This window comes from Neolamprologus multifasciatus, chromosome 12 (genome assembly GCF_963576455.1).
Source record: "Neolamprologus multifasciatus chromosome 12, fNeoMul1.2, whole genome shotgun sequence".
NCBI lineage: Eukaryota > Metazoa > Chordata > Actinopteri > Cichliformes > Cichlidae > Neolamprologus > Neolamprologus multifasciatus.
This window is the reverse complement of record NC_140450.1, coordinates 13374329-13388789: the sequence shown is the minus strand read 5'-3', so window position 1 is coordinate 13388789 and position 14461 is coordinate 13374329. Positions and strand designations below refer to the sequence as shown.

At 39.9% G+C, this 14461-nt stretch overlaps 1 protein-coding gene across 1 annotated transcript in view; it reads right to left on the bottom strand.

Annotated features, from left to right (window-relative positions):
- fbxl17 (F-box and leucine-rich repeat protein 17) overlaps positions 1-14461 on the bottom strand; it is a 227138-nt gene that overhangs the window by 24942 nt on the left and 187735 nt on the right. The gene's annotated exons all lie outside the window — the stretch shown is intronic.

Sequence of the window (14461 nt, the reverse complement as noted above, 5' to 3'; positions counted from 1 at the left end):
GTCGATTGATAGTGCTCCTCGGTGATCGATTGGCAGGCCTGGGCTTTGTTCTCCACTCTCACAACCATCACTAATGAGAGTGGGAAGGTGGGAGGAGGAGTGAAGGATGAGAGAAAGATGAAAGGAAGAGGGTAAAGACAAAGAGAGCCTTTGACAGCACCTTCAGATAGTTACTTAGCCCTGATGTTGTTTTCTCATTTGCAGAAATCCATTTTACGTCAAACTTTTTTTTATAAACAAGCTTCCTTGAACAAGGAAAAATTTACCTGTATGAACTTTCACTTTGAATCGGTTCCTCCAGACTTTTTCACTTCTATGACCAGAGTTAAAAACAAAAGAAAACATACACGAAGCACTTGCGCGTGCATGTATTTCACTGTGTGTTTGTGGTACAGAAGCTTTTTTTCCCACTGGAGACAGGAAATGAATAATCTTATGCTTTTTTCTCCACGCTTTTAAACCCCTTTTCTCCTGTTACAGCCAGTGTATTGCACAGGCTTCTCTGCACGTAAGCACATGCTCCCAGGGACGAACTTGTGTACAGCATGTAACATATGTAATATATAGCTTTGGGTGCTTAAAGTACACCACATGTGGTTCCTGTTTGGGCTCTAGCATGCTCTTGGATGCCATGCATAATAGCAAATTATGGCTAAACAGGCAGTAACCCCGCTTTGAAGCTACAGTGTGTTTCATATAAAACACACCGTGGGGAAGAAGAGTCAGCAGGCCAGATGGGTGAAAAGAACATGAAGATAGCATGTCATTTATTGACTAACGGCACCCTGGTAAAGTATGCTAAAAATGAAGACGCTGGCGTTTTCATGAGTTCGCCTGAGCGTGTGAAAGATCGGAAAGACGTCGAGTGAAGGAATGGCTCCCCATCCAGTGCCCCTTGTCATGTTCGATTACACAATCCTAAATTTGATTACCTGGGCTTGGATCTTTCATCTTATGTTAAGACACACATATCGGTGCTGTTTAAACTCCCTTGCAGAGTCCGAGAAGATTTCTGAGGAAAAGGCAGATTAAATAAAAGAGGAGAGCTCCATAGCTCAACAAATCAAAGAGAACTTTGCCAACACACATTTCTGCTTCTTCCCCTTCAACTTTAATTCTCGCAACTTAAAAAGGTGGAAAGATAGAAGCAGACAGATGCATACCACTGTGAATATATAAGGTGTGCGAGTGACTACAATGTCTGCAGAACTGGACACACACACAAATATTAAGTCAGATACCAGTACTGATATTTGGAGGTTTAAAATCCGATATATCAGTCAATGTTTTTTTTTTTCAGACACACAAAACTTAAACAGATTTCCCAAGGATTTGCTATGAGTAGTTATTTATGAATCCTTACTACATCATTACGACTATTCAGTTTTAAAATAATCTTGTTTTAGTCAGCTGATCCGACTTTGCCCGGATCAGCTGATTGTTGAGTGCGTCGATGCAGAGTGCCTTCTAGTAAACAAACTATGCAACATCAACATTCATGAGACAGTTGAAGGGTGTTTCTCTCAACTCTTCTTCACTTCTTCAGTTTTCATTTATTGGACATTATAAATGGCGATACTGATATCCTGGGAAATAGTTAATACCGTCCGATATCGTCTCTAATTGTCAGTGCATTACACAAATAATGTGTTGCAGTCATGTAGCCGCACACCACCTGCTTAAACTGAATTAAAATGTTTTTCAACAGGCTCCAGACTTTTTTAAAGAAAACATATGGCAGTCAGAAATAGCTGCGGGGAGAAACAGAAGAGCAAATGGGACTAAACGTCATTTTGTTAAGCTGTGAAGTTGGTAAACTGGAGAGTCAGATAATGCCTTTGTCAGAACGAGCCAAGTGTTAGGCTATTTAGACTTGTTTAGTTCTCTATCAACAAGTTCATCTGGTTGCCATTGCAGTCTAATATGGATGTGTGCGCCGTGCTTCTCTTCCTCTTCCTTTGACTCTCTATCAGAAGACTATAAAATTCATTTACTCCCGGTGGCAAATGGAAATGATGACCACTTTTGAAATGACTAAAAGCTTTGAGTGAAACCTTTTAACTACAAATGAAGAGGTTTGTTCACATTGTCAGAGATAAAGAGTCTAAATAGAGCTTGGAGAATTTGTTTTGTAAGACAGTAGCCAAGTAACACAAAAAGATATGTTTTTATGTGTGACAGACTAGAAATATAATTGTGTTTATGTCAAATATCTAACATAAAATCCTGAAGATTTAAGCACACAATAGTGGAAACTTCACACAGATGCAGAAAATCAATCTATACACTGCTGATAAAACACGTAACATGTAAAAACCTTCACTTCTCAAACGGCTGACTGCTACATCAGTGTGTATTAGTTATGCATTAGCCACTGATATATAAGACAGCGTAGCGTCTATTACAAACCCTTTTTTGTTTGTTTTTAGCAAATTGCCAATCAAAACATCATTTGATTGCAACAGATTTGAATGTGTGGAGAGTTTTGAATGATCCAATCTTTTATATAATAGTGGGTAATCAGCACGTTGAACTGGCAAAGTTAAACACTTGAAGCTTTTATACTGAAAATTGTAAGACAAATATGCAAAACGCTGTTGTGTTCCTATTTCTACCAACATACAGTGTGCAGCACCATTTAACCAAAATTATACACTCGATCAAAAAAAGTTTTATTCACTTTTTAGGCTCGTTTCTGCTAACTGGTAATTCGATTAATTGACATGTATCAAAAAAAAAATACATACAGTTTTCTAAAACTTTTGACTGGCAGGGTATAAGAGACCATAGGAGCAGGAAATTGTCTTTCCTGACTGATAATGATTTTCTGTCTAAGAAATAGATGAAGCGATATGCAAGAGAAGTTAAGGTGAAAAAGAGGTTGAAGAGTCAGAGGAGAAAAGAGGGGAAAATCCCATTCTGGCAGCGTGAGCTGTGACTGAGTGGTGACTACACAGTCACAGACAGTAATGAGGACACACTCTGCTGCCCTGCCTGAAAATGGCTTTAGGATGTTGCTCCGTGTGTGCATGCGTAGAGTGATACTGACCTTAAATTCTGGATGTCATTTATTTTGAGCATAGCACATTTAACCAATCTCCATCGACACAGAAGAAGCATGTGGACGTCACATTTACAACCAAATGCTTCTGTTTATTTAAGTTCTCCTGGGATTTGAAACAACATATCTTCTTGTCAATCAATCACCAAATCAATCTTTAGGTCAATCCAAGGAGTGTCATGCGCCATTTAGTGAATTCAGGAATGGCATTTCTGTGTCGAAACCGCAGCCTTAACTCACTCGCTAAGACCTTTACAAATATTACAACTTTACCCACAGGCTCAACTCACAGCCTTCAAGAAACCGCTGTGACAAATGTCGACCAAAGGTGAGCAACGCGTAAAACCGTAAATCTCTGGTGTACCATTAACTCCTACTTTATCTCCAGAAAGAGATTCATAACCTATTACTTTCTTACACAAGCTGTTATCAAATACCATGAAGAGCGGATTTATCTAAGAGTGGTTCTATACTAAGGTGAGCACACTCCTAACAGCAAGGTCAAGAACTGGTCAATCCTGTGATGACCGCAATGTGAGAGGAAACCTTCCTTAATCGGCTTATTCTCCTATCACTGTAGGCCTACCTGACCTCAGAGTTTCAGGGGTTAAGCATCTTTTACAGGCTTATTAGATATTCACTTATTACATTTTCCTAAATGATGGTGTGCCATTACTGCTATCTTATTGCTTTAAAGCCATCCCCCATGACTGCCTCCAGTAACCTTATACACCATATTTTTGCCTCTGATGAAGACAGTACGCCTATGAAAGATGTGATGGTAGGTAATGACTTACTGTGGAAGCAGTGTGTGCATGTGAGATCTGTGCGTGTGTATAACTATGGCAGTAGGAACAACAGAAAAAGGCTTATTATGGCTGATGTATTCCAGAGAGCAGAACTGTCATGTCTAATGTTGAAGACATTCACTTGGGCCTTTGTGTGTGTTTAAAAACTTAACCTCAGCTTTGCCCTCTGCACCGTGCTGCTCAGTGCCCCAAACCAAAAGAAAACCCCTTTTCACTTCTCATCCGTTTATACTGTCCAAGTTGTACAAGATGCAATATTTTTTTAAATGCTATATCAATACTGACATGCACTTTCAAGAACGAGGTCAAGGTAGTTTCAGCTATTTTGTACTGTCTGACAATTCACAAAAGAAAGGTTAAATAATGGTCAATAGTGGTGCTCAGAAATCAAATACAGACTTGTCATAACTTGGGTCGGGCAATTCTGGTGAGACAATATAATGCAATGTAATGCATGTGTCTGAAATTGTATTAAACTTCTTTTTATATGGCATGAGCTCTGAATGAATTAGGACTTGTTAGAGCTACATACATATCTAAAAGATATCTATCTTTTAGATATGTATGTAATTTTAGCATTAATATGAAATATATAGAGATGTATTAGCTGAGATTTTATGCCTGACTCTGACTCTGAAGTGTGACATGCACTGATTGTTGACGATTCTTAACCATAACACGACAAAAGCATTTATCTGACAAAAGATATCTGCCAATTTACCTTTCAGAAACTATCACTTACCATATACAGAGATCAGCTTTTAACAATGCAAAATTGTATTTTCATAATAAAAGAAATAAACTGTACAATTTCTCCCAGATTTTCTCTCACTTAAGCAACTGAAAATAAAATACTTTTCAACTAGAAAATACTAATAATTACCTGAAAACCCCCTGCTGTACACCCAATTTAACTTGTACATTTTACCTTAATAAATAAAAGCAGGTGCAACAGATTTATATAACTAAAAATGTCAACTACTTATAATTCCATCTTTTGTACTTGTCTCCATTATTTTTCTTGTAACTGATTTGATCCTTTGCTCATACCAAGGTTGCTGTCAGGTGGCTAGCTTTGTTAGCTTTTCCAAATTAGACATGTTGAGTTGGGTAATAGTGATTTACGTTTCTCATTAGGTTTGTTGTTATGAATATTTTCCTGATGGTTCCTTTACAGTTCACTTTGTCAAACTTTGTGTCTTCCTCCTCGCTCACAATAAATAACTTGTTAAAGGCCACATGCTAATGAGATGTTAGCATGTTAACATAAATACAGACTGTGACTTGATTTTATTATAAATGATGTTTCTAAATTGATTTTAGTCCATAAAAGGTGCATTCACTATAGTAAAGGATTCCTACAATGTCACATGAACCTAATCATACATATATACTTTGCACAGAAGAACATAAAGGAGTGTTTTTTTCTGTTAGTGTGTAAGTATACAGCTACATGTGTTTTTCAACAAATGTGTAATATGAAAAAAATTTAGTGACAGCAAAAATGTGAATGGGCTTTCCCAGGAGTGTGTTTACAGACATGTAAACCATGGAAGCCTCCATAGCAAGATGCGGACATCACTTAAGTCCTTTGAAGCCTGTCTGTCCTGACTAAACACCAGCCTCGCTGTCTGACTGATTAACACAGCATGCTCATCTTCAAAGTACCCAGGTCAAACTAACTGGGGTCACAGTGAGTGCCGAGACTAATTCAGTAAACAACATACCGAGGGAAGCATTTAAGAAACGCACGCATCGAAGGTGGGAAACAAGAGAGAGACTGTCGCGCTGACCTGCGGTGAGCTGAGAATTAACAATTTTAAAACTTGTGAGAACCAGAGGGAACTGGAGAAGGCTTGTTGACAATCTCTTGATTAGACCGGAAAATGCCTGCTGGGCTGTGGTCTCAAACATGAACTTGATGTGACAAAAAGCGAGTCATAACTTCCAAGTTAGATATAAATATGTAGGAAAAAAAAGAGTGAGAAAAGGGAAGAGAAGAATGAATAAATGAGCAATGCAGATGTTCTGTGAGGTGATGCTCTTTGCCCTGACATTTTGGACAAATGCAATCAAAGGCCAGGGGAACTGAAATCAGCCAGGCTTGGTAGAGAGACACAAGGGAGAGGAGGAACAGATTGAGTGTGACACAAGGAGGGAGAACACTTTGTGGCGGGACATGCTCGAGCTGGGAAATTAATTAGCCAGAGGGCAGGGAGAAGGTAGTGTGCGGAGGGCACGTGCATTTTTGCAATCAGCCTCTGATCTGATGCAAACCAGCTGCCACATGCAATTGTGTGGCAGTGTGCACTTATGTGCTTTTTAGGGATGTGTGCCTTTCTCACAAAGAGGGACTTCTCAGACCCCGAGATGTTTAAGAGCCGAGATAGAGCCAGTACCAAAAAAAAAAAAGAAAACCAAAATGTGACTTTGATATTTAGTCTGATCTAGCATGTGAAAATAATGCACACATACACACATACAGAAACTGTTTTAGTAGCTGATTTGCGATAACCTTGCGGAGAGGATGTGAAGTTTGAGGATTGGAAAGGTGAGTGAGTGACAGAAAGAGGGTGAGAGATAGAGAGGAAGAGTGATGAGCAAGGACAGATAGACAGAGTGAAGGGGTGATAAGGAGAGATGGCGCTATCACAGAGGTGACCTACAACAGGCCTTCCTTCACCAAATCTCTCTCTCTCTCTACTAGACACACACACACACACACTCGTGCAAAAATGAAGCACTTAAGAGGCTGGCATAATTTTTCATGACCTGAGTCAGCTGATCATATTACCAGTCTAAATCAGGAACTTGGTGGGCTCCTGCTCTGGATCCAAACAGACTTAATTGTTTTATTAACAATTTAAATACCCTTGACATTTACTCAGTACCTGTGAAGTAGCGTTTCCTCCTCTCTCACTGTCAGTGCATGTATATAGGTGCTAGCAAGGCCATTAACCCATAGATATTTAAGTGAAGAGCCTCAGGTGCTAAAACATCCCATTCTGGAGGCTGCAGCCAGATGTAAATGTGTAAACAGTGCACTCCTAAAAAGATAACAAAAAAAGAAAGATAGCAAAACTGTGAAAGCTATTCGTATGTGAGGAATTTGGATTTTGTTTTAGCTCCGCATAGTTTTGTAGCCTTGTATTTTGTTGTGAAGTTTCAGGTATGTTCAAATGTATCTTTTTATGCTCAGCTATTCACTGTCCTTTTTGTCTTCAGATGAAACAATTCCCCAATCAACAAAGGAAGGATAATACTTTTTTTAGTTTTTGTTTTCAATGTTTAAGGGTTTACTTCCATCACTTCTTGTGATGCATTCAAACTAAAGATGAAATGAAGTTTGAAAAGATTATAAAATACATACAAAGCCAGGTTAACAATAATGAATGTTTATACCAGGCAGGGAGCAATGTGGACCAACTTTGGTTTTAAATAGGGACAGGAAAAAGCAAAATTGTAGGACTTCATTGTAAATTGTGAAAATATATTATTTTGTGTTGTTCCCAGATATTGGTTGAATTCCTTCTCGCATCATTCACTGCTGGGGATGTCCCTAACATGAATGAGTTGAAAACTTCACTTTGCGTTTGATGTGAATGCCACAACTCAGTGGCAGACGATGCAAAGGTACAGAGTGGGGTTGCCGACTGCAGAGGCCAGTTCTCTGCTGATTCAGTAACTGTGGAGCTCCAAACCTCCTCTGGCATTAACATTAGATCAGAAACTGTGCGCCAGGAGCTTCAGCGGAATGGGTTTCCTGCATCGGTGGCCCAGAATCTTTTACTATTGTGATTTGTGCCACAGTATTTGAATGCACTGATATAATTCTGAGAAGATTATTAGGAATGTGTGATCAAAAGACCTCCCTGCTCATAAAATTGCACAATTATTGCCGTGAATGTGATTTCACTGTGGTATCAAACAAAATCTTGATTTTAATATACTTAACCAGAACACATACAGAGTAATTCCAGTAAAAGAACCCATTAAATGCTAATGATAATCATTATCATCAGCGATCTCTCTACATCGACGGGTGGGAGGCCTTATTGAGAAAGGCAAATTCTGGAGCTCAGAATGTTTTTTGTTGGGGATTCTTTGCTGTTGCCTGTATCTGGAAACCTTTTGGAGTTTTAGTGCTTCTCTAACAGCTTTTTCCTTCACTTCTAAACCGAACAATGTCTTCTCAGTTACACTTATGTGGTCGCCTGCGTCAGACTTCTTTTAACATGGAGAGACGGGTGTACAGTCAGCTGCCACAAGTTCCTTGATAGAGATGGACCTGCGATCGATCACACGGTCTCCATGACAGTTGGGGGTTCTCCCCTCCTGCTGCCTCATTGAACCAACCCCCCCAACCCCCCCCCCCCCCCCCCCCCCCCCCCCCCCCCCCCCCCGTTGGCTGGACATCATCCTCTGGCTGCGCTGTAAGTGAGTTCTTTCTTGATCATGCTTTGTCTGGTACATGCCTCCCAGCGTTACCACAACTTGTAGGATTTCTGCCCCCACTGGAGTGTGTAAATGCTGAAATGAATACACTCACAGGTTTTGTTTGCATAGTTATTTGCATAAACCGTGTGGAGGTTTTATATGTTTACATCTTTCTTCTCCAAAGACAAAATCAAGAAGGAGACTACAGCCTCACAAAACACACAACCTGAGGTTCCCACAGCCATAAGCAGTAAAAGCAGGATATTAAGCCCTATTTCAAACCTACAGCACCTCTGCTCCAATGCACCTCTCCTATGAGGATATTAATCCTCCCCACCTTTTCTCTCTCTCTCATTACTCTTGCTTTCTCTCCCTCGCTCTCCCTCTCTCTCATTCCTTATTTTGGATTGTATACAACAGGGAAACTGCTATCCAATTCTGACATCACAGATGGAGGGGCATAAAGCTTAACAACTTCTTTTCAAAATGAAAATCCGAGCGAGAGGAGGAGAGGAAATGAAGATGGGGAAAGAGGAAAAAGACAGGTGGCCTCATATTCGCTGAACTGTGTGTTGCATGCATCTAACTGGAATTAACGTAGCATAGCAATAGTTATGGGTTTGGTTATGGATTATGGCTAATCCTTTAGCATAGGGAGCAGGTCTTAAAGGTAATTACACGCTACTATTGGATCCAGAGCCCAGAAATGGGCCCCTTTTGCATCATTCCTATTAGGATCCGGAAGAAAACTAGCTGTTGATGCATACTGCTTAGAAAGATTACAGGTTATCATACCGTAGTATTCTCTGCCAATCCTAATGCTATCTGAACTTGTCTGGAAGGTGAGAGAGAAGAGAGCTTTTAAGGAGATCTCATCTTTTCTTTCACTGTAGTGTGGCTTGAGATACAACAAACAAGCATTGAAAGCTAAATCATTATCACTGCAAAATAATTTATCATAGAAAAACAAACAAAATAGCGAGCTGTTCACCCACATGGGGTGAAAATGCGATTAGCAGCATCACTCGGTGCAGTGAATATTATCCAACACCAAGACGATGACAAGCACACTTAATGGTTTTTATTTTAGTCCTCTACCGTGCCACACCTAACCCTTTTTATTACCCGTACTGCCTCAGAAATACCCCTATGACCCTGTCTAATACACACAGCGTTCCAAGTGCCACTAAGTCTGTGTCTATGCCTTATCTCAAGCCTTTAACAGTCCACTCAGTCCACTTTAACCCAGCGGGAAACATTAACCAGACATACACTTCCTCTTTCCATACCCCTGACAAAACCTTCCAAATTGTTATGATCACTAGACAGTGTGTGTCTGTGTGTGGTTTCGTTTGTGTATGAATTGGGGCCTACTTAGCCCCTGAGACAGCCCTAAAACAAATGCCCAAATACCAATTTGTTGTACAACAATTAGTTTACTGGACCGTTAATAGCAGGCAGACCCACCCAAAGAAAAGGCTCGAGTCTTCACTTGATCCTAAAACCGATAAGAATAACGACCCACAATGTTGCGTTGACTTTTAGACAGCAGTGCGATTGAATCCAGCTTTTTTTAAAATGGATATGCCACGTCTCCTTGAATTTCAGCAACATGACTTCTAGTTTTTTGTAAGTACATAAACCTAAAACAAAGGCCTTAAGTGTAACATATTGTGTGAAGCAAGTATTTCTTTTTTTGTTGTTTGTTTATTAAGGAGGTTTTAATGAAAGTACCAAAAGAAACTGCGTGTAAACAAGCCACCAAGGACTTCCTCAATGTTGTGATGTCACAATGATCACTGTCCTCCTTTAATATGTTGTTTCAATAGACTAAGTTTTGGTCAAAGTAACACTGAAAATTTCAATATGCTGGAACTATTTTATAGAAAAGTGATTTGGGAACCTAAAACTATCACAACATTGAAATGAAGCAGGAGTTTAAACGTGTTGCACTTTTATTGCTACAAAAAAGATAACAAGAAGCAGTTATCAATGAAAAGTGGCATTTGCATTTAAAAAGAAACAAGTGTTACTTTCTTATCTCTCTCTCTCTCTCGTGAGTTCAGTCTCTTTTATAGAAACTCCTAATGACTCATGAGTCTATAATAACACTTAGTCAGGTCTCACCAAAAGCTCGACAGTAAAGTTTAAAGCTGCTGCGATGTTTTCTGATCAATACCTGGCCATAACTCAAATCACACGTCAAGTGCCATTACTGTATACACTGCACACACTCCGCCAAAGTACACCAGTGCGCACACACACACACACACACACACACACACACACACACACACACACACACACACACACACACACACACGTGTACATTTTCATGAGCTTAGACAGTGTTTTTGATCAATACCTGGCTATAGATCAAACATCTTTTTCAGTTTATGGCTAACCTTTCCCAAGGCTCATTTCAAATGCACACAGAATAACTCATGTCTTACTCGAGAATGCTGCTTTGACGGCGTCTATGAAATTGATAAGTGCTCTTAAATGTAAAATGACAGTTTAAGAACCTTGTTTTCAAACTGCGGCACAGTCGGAATGTCCCATAAAAAACAAAGCACTTTTATTCAAGAGGTAACTTCATAGTCAGCGTAAGAGCCAGAAATACACAATAGACCAAATTTTGTGCAGCTAAAGAGCCATGTGAGAGTTTGTCTTTGAAGGATAATTTGCTCAAATATAACAAGGAGAACTATAAAAGGTGTGCTGGGAAATCACTTTCCCTCATATTATATGTAGAACAAAGGAAATAGATATGTTTGTGTCATCATAAATGTTTCATCTACCTGAATATTACTGATCTGCCCGAATGTTACAGAAACCTACTGACAACTGCAATGGGATTGTAGTTTAGCTTAAATCTAATCAACCGAGAATCTTATTGAGGAAAACTTTTTAAATTAAATCACCGTGCAATGAAAAATACCCTTTTGTTCTTCATTATCGAAAATTCTCCCAAAGCAAACAAACAGGCACCTACTATGTGTTTCTGCTCATGTGCTTTTTATTACTTTTTCTAACAAGTGGGGCTGTAGTAGACGATGAGTCTGCTTCTGCCTAAAGATCAGATAGCAGTTTCGACAGAGTCATTTCCTTTGATCCTTTTGTCCATCCTGCACTGACCTCTCCCGTCATTTATTCGATTCGCTTGGCTCATCATCTCCATTCATTCACGTCTCTCAAGTCTTGCTCTCAATCCCTTCTTTCTTTCCCCTCTAATGTTTTCTTTACCCTCACCTCTCTGATTTCCTCCCTCTGTCTCTTCCCCTCCTCCTGATCCTCTCTCTAAAGGATGTTCCTGTGTTCAGGGTCGCTTTACCTCCTTAGTAGCCGTGTTGACCTTTAGCTTCTTTGCGACTAGGGTCAACGCCTGTCGCCATGGTGTTTAACATCCCCGTGGGAGGCCATCTGCGTGCATGGGTACAGTGTGCAATTCAAACATACAAATTATTTATAATGTCAGAGTCATGTGAAGTTGAACCTTTACGTTGCTTTTCATCTTCCGCAAGGGTTACGAGCAAAGACAAACAGCAGCGTGTGACAAAGCCTCCCCGCTGTTTGCATCTTTTTCCTTCCTCCCTCCCTCAAAGTTTTTGTCTTTCCTCGTCTCCCACCTCCTTCCTTGCTGTATAAACATATTTGATTGCTAACTTCTATGTGACTTTCAACTGAAAGCTATTGAGTTACACGACCACAACAAAAACACGTCCCACAATGAGAATTATCCTCCGTCATGATGGTCGTAACCTGTGACTGTGAACCGATGAAACAAGGATCTCAGTGGAAGCGAAACACCAACAAGACATTTTTGGGTATTCACGTTTTTGTCTTTAACAGTCTCAATTTCATCAAGTGAACATGTGGTAGTATGTATGTCACGAAATGTGGGCTTGCATTGTATGTGACAGCAATAGTAGTTACTCAGTTTTAAACAGTGCAGCTGGCTGCAGCAGTTGCTTAACACCCCAATTTTTAAAAAATAGAACTAAAAAATAGAACTAAACATTTTTTAATCTCGTTTTATTTTTCTACATAAGTACGTGATTTTGTAGCGATGTGTGTCTGCACACTACTTTGTTTTTTCTCTGTGTGTGGACCTGGCTCTCAGAGTGTATGCATGCGTTTCCACAGGGAGAGGGTGAGCTTAGGGAGGCCAAACACTCAATGGGCAAATGATACAAGTCCTGCACTCCCCCTCCATAAATTACCAGCTCATTACAGTAATGCAGCCCATTTAGCATAGAAAGAGGGAGAGCGTGGGTGGGGGGAAGAGATAGATATAAGGATTGCAGAAAAAAGTGGTGGGTAGCAAGATGCATAAGGGGTGGAACCATTGAAGCATAAATGTCAAGGGGGAGGACAGGGAAGGGGGGGATGCACAACAGGAAATTAAGAAAGGAAAAAATCAGAGGAGGAGAGGGTGAGGGAGAAAAACAGGAGCAGAGGAGGAGGAAGAGTTTGCTGGGATGTGTTTAAGGAGCTTTTCAATCTCAACAGAAGTGCTTTTCATTAGGTTAAAACCTATCATCTATGCTACTGCAGGGAAAAAACAATGGGGAAATAGTAATATAGATAGTGGCTACAGTAGGAGACACTGATATAGACCCAGGCAGAGCGAGCGAGTTGAGCAGAGAGAGAAAGCAAGAATGGGATGAGATGTAACAGTTGTAATTGAATAGTGAACTAGAGAGGGTCTGTGTGCAAGCACTGATTAATACAATTCAAATTGATTGTCTCCTAGTAGCTGTGAGAACATCTCATTCTGACTTTCATATTTGAATGTTCAGCATGTTCCCTATGTGAGTGTGCGCATGTTCGTGTGGCTGCAGTGTGTAGCTACCCCTGTGAACAGACCTGTGCCTAGGGGTAAGGAGATAGAGAGTGCCCTCTAGTGCTTACTGTTTCTTTTACCCCGGCTTAATACAATGATCGTTAGTGTTCTATTTATGCTCCTTTTCCATCTTTACCACTGTCCTTTATATGACTCCCTGAGGTCATCTGTACACAGCGGCCCTCTGTTAGTTACAATCTAATATTAAGAAATGGCTTGTTCTATGCTTTTTGCTAGTTTATCACAAAAATCTTCTCCAGATGTCAAAAAAATCTCTGTTCTTAGCCATGTTTGTACTGTTACTAAATCTATTACAGCATATCAGTGCAAACAGTGTGGAATGCTTTGCTTCATTGTCATATTGTCATTTTATCAACAGCAAGAGCAGCAGTTAATTTCAGGGTTCATTGCTATTACAAGAAACACAAAAAAACATAAAGAGTGGTTAATAATTTAATCATATCAAGCATTCAGACAACTTTTTCCTGGCCTTATCTCTTTATTTCTTTACATTAATTACAAAACCTGCTGCAGATGACCCACTACACAATCATATAGATGAGAGGGAAGATGGCAGAGTTCCATTTGTACCTTAGGCGGGAGAAGGATTTATCGTTGGGGTGTGAAACAATCATTCAATTTAGCGAGTAAGGCCCTGCGTTTAATTAGCAATAGCTTGTGTCTCACAGCTTCTGAGCCAGAAAATCCAGTCAGCAGTGTACATGCAGGAAGCTCATACTTTTCTTCTAAGATCTCGACAATTAACTGCTCTTCTAGTGCTTTCCAACTGTGGGCAGCCGTTTAGACATCTGTCTGCATCGGATTCTTCAGAAAGGGTAACAACTCTGCCTCGTAGGTAATGTCCTCAAAATTCCACTAGAAAGAAGGAAGCTTAGTAGGAAGGGAGGAAGGAGTGGAGAAAGTGTATTTAAGAGAAGCAATCTGAAGTTTCCTCTGTACCTCTGGCTGGCATGATCAGTCTCTTATCTGTCTTTCCCACAATATGATATAAATTATATAACACAAACCTCTGAGTACACTGCATTAATACAAGTAGAAACTATTATTTTAAACTGCATTGTTTACTTTGGTGTCATATTGACCCTGTGCATGAGAAAATGCTAACTTCCTTGTTTGAGACCGGATGTGGGGTTGTACATTTCCGGTAGCTTTACTTTGCGGTCAATCGCTACTGCGAAGATATACTCCAAAATTGATGTCCAAAACTCGAAAACGGAAAGATCGCATTAAATTACAAAGAGCAGAAGGTGGGAACACTCACCACTGTTGTGTCATAAAAAAATCTAA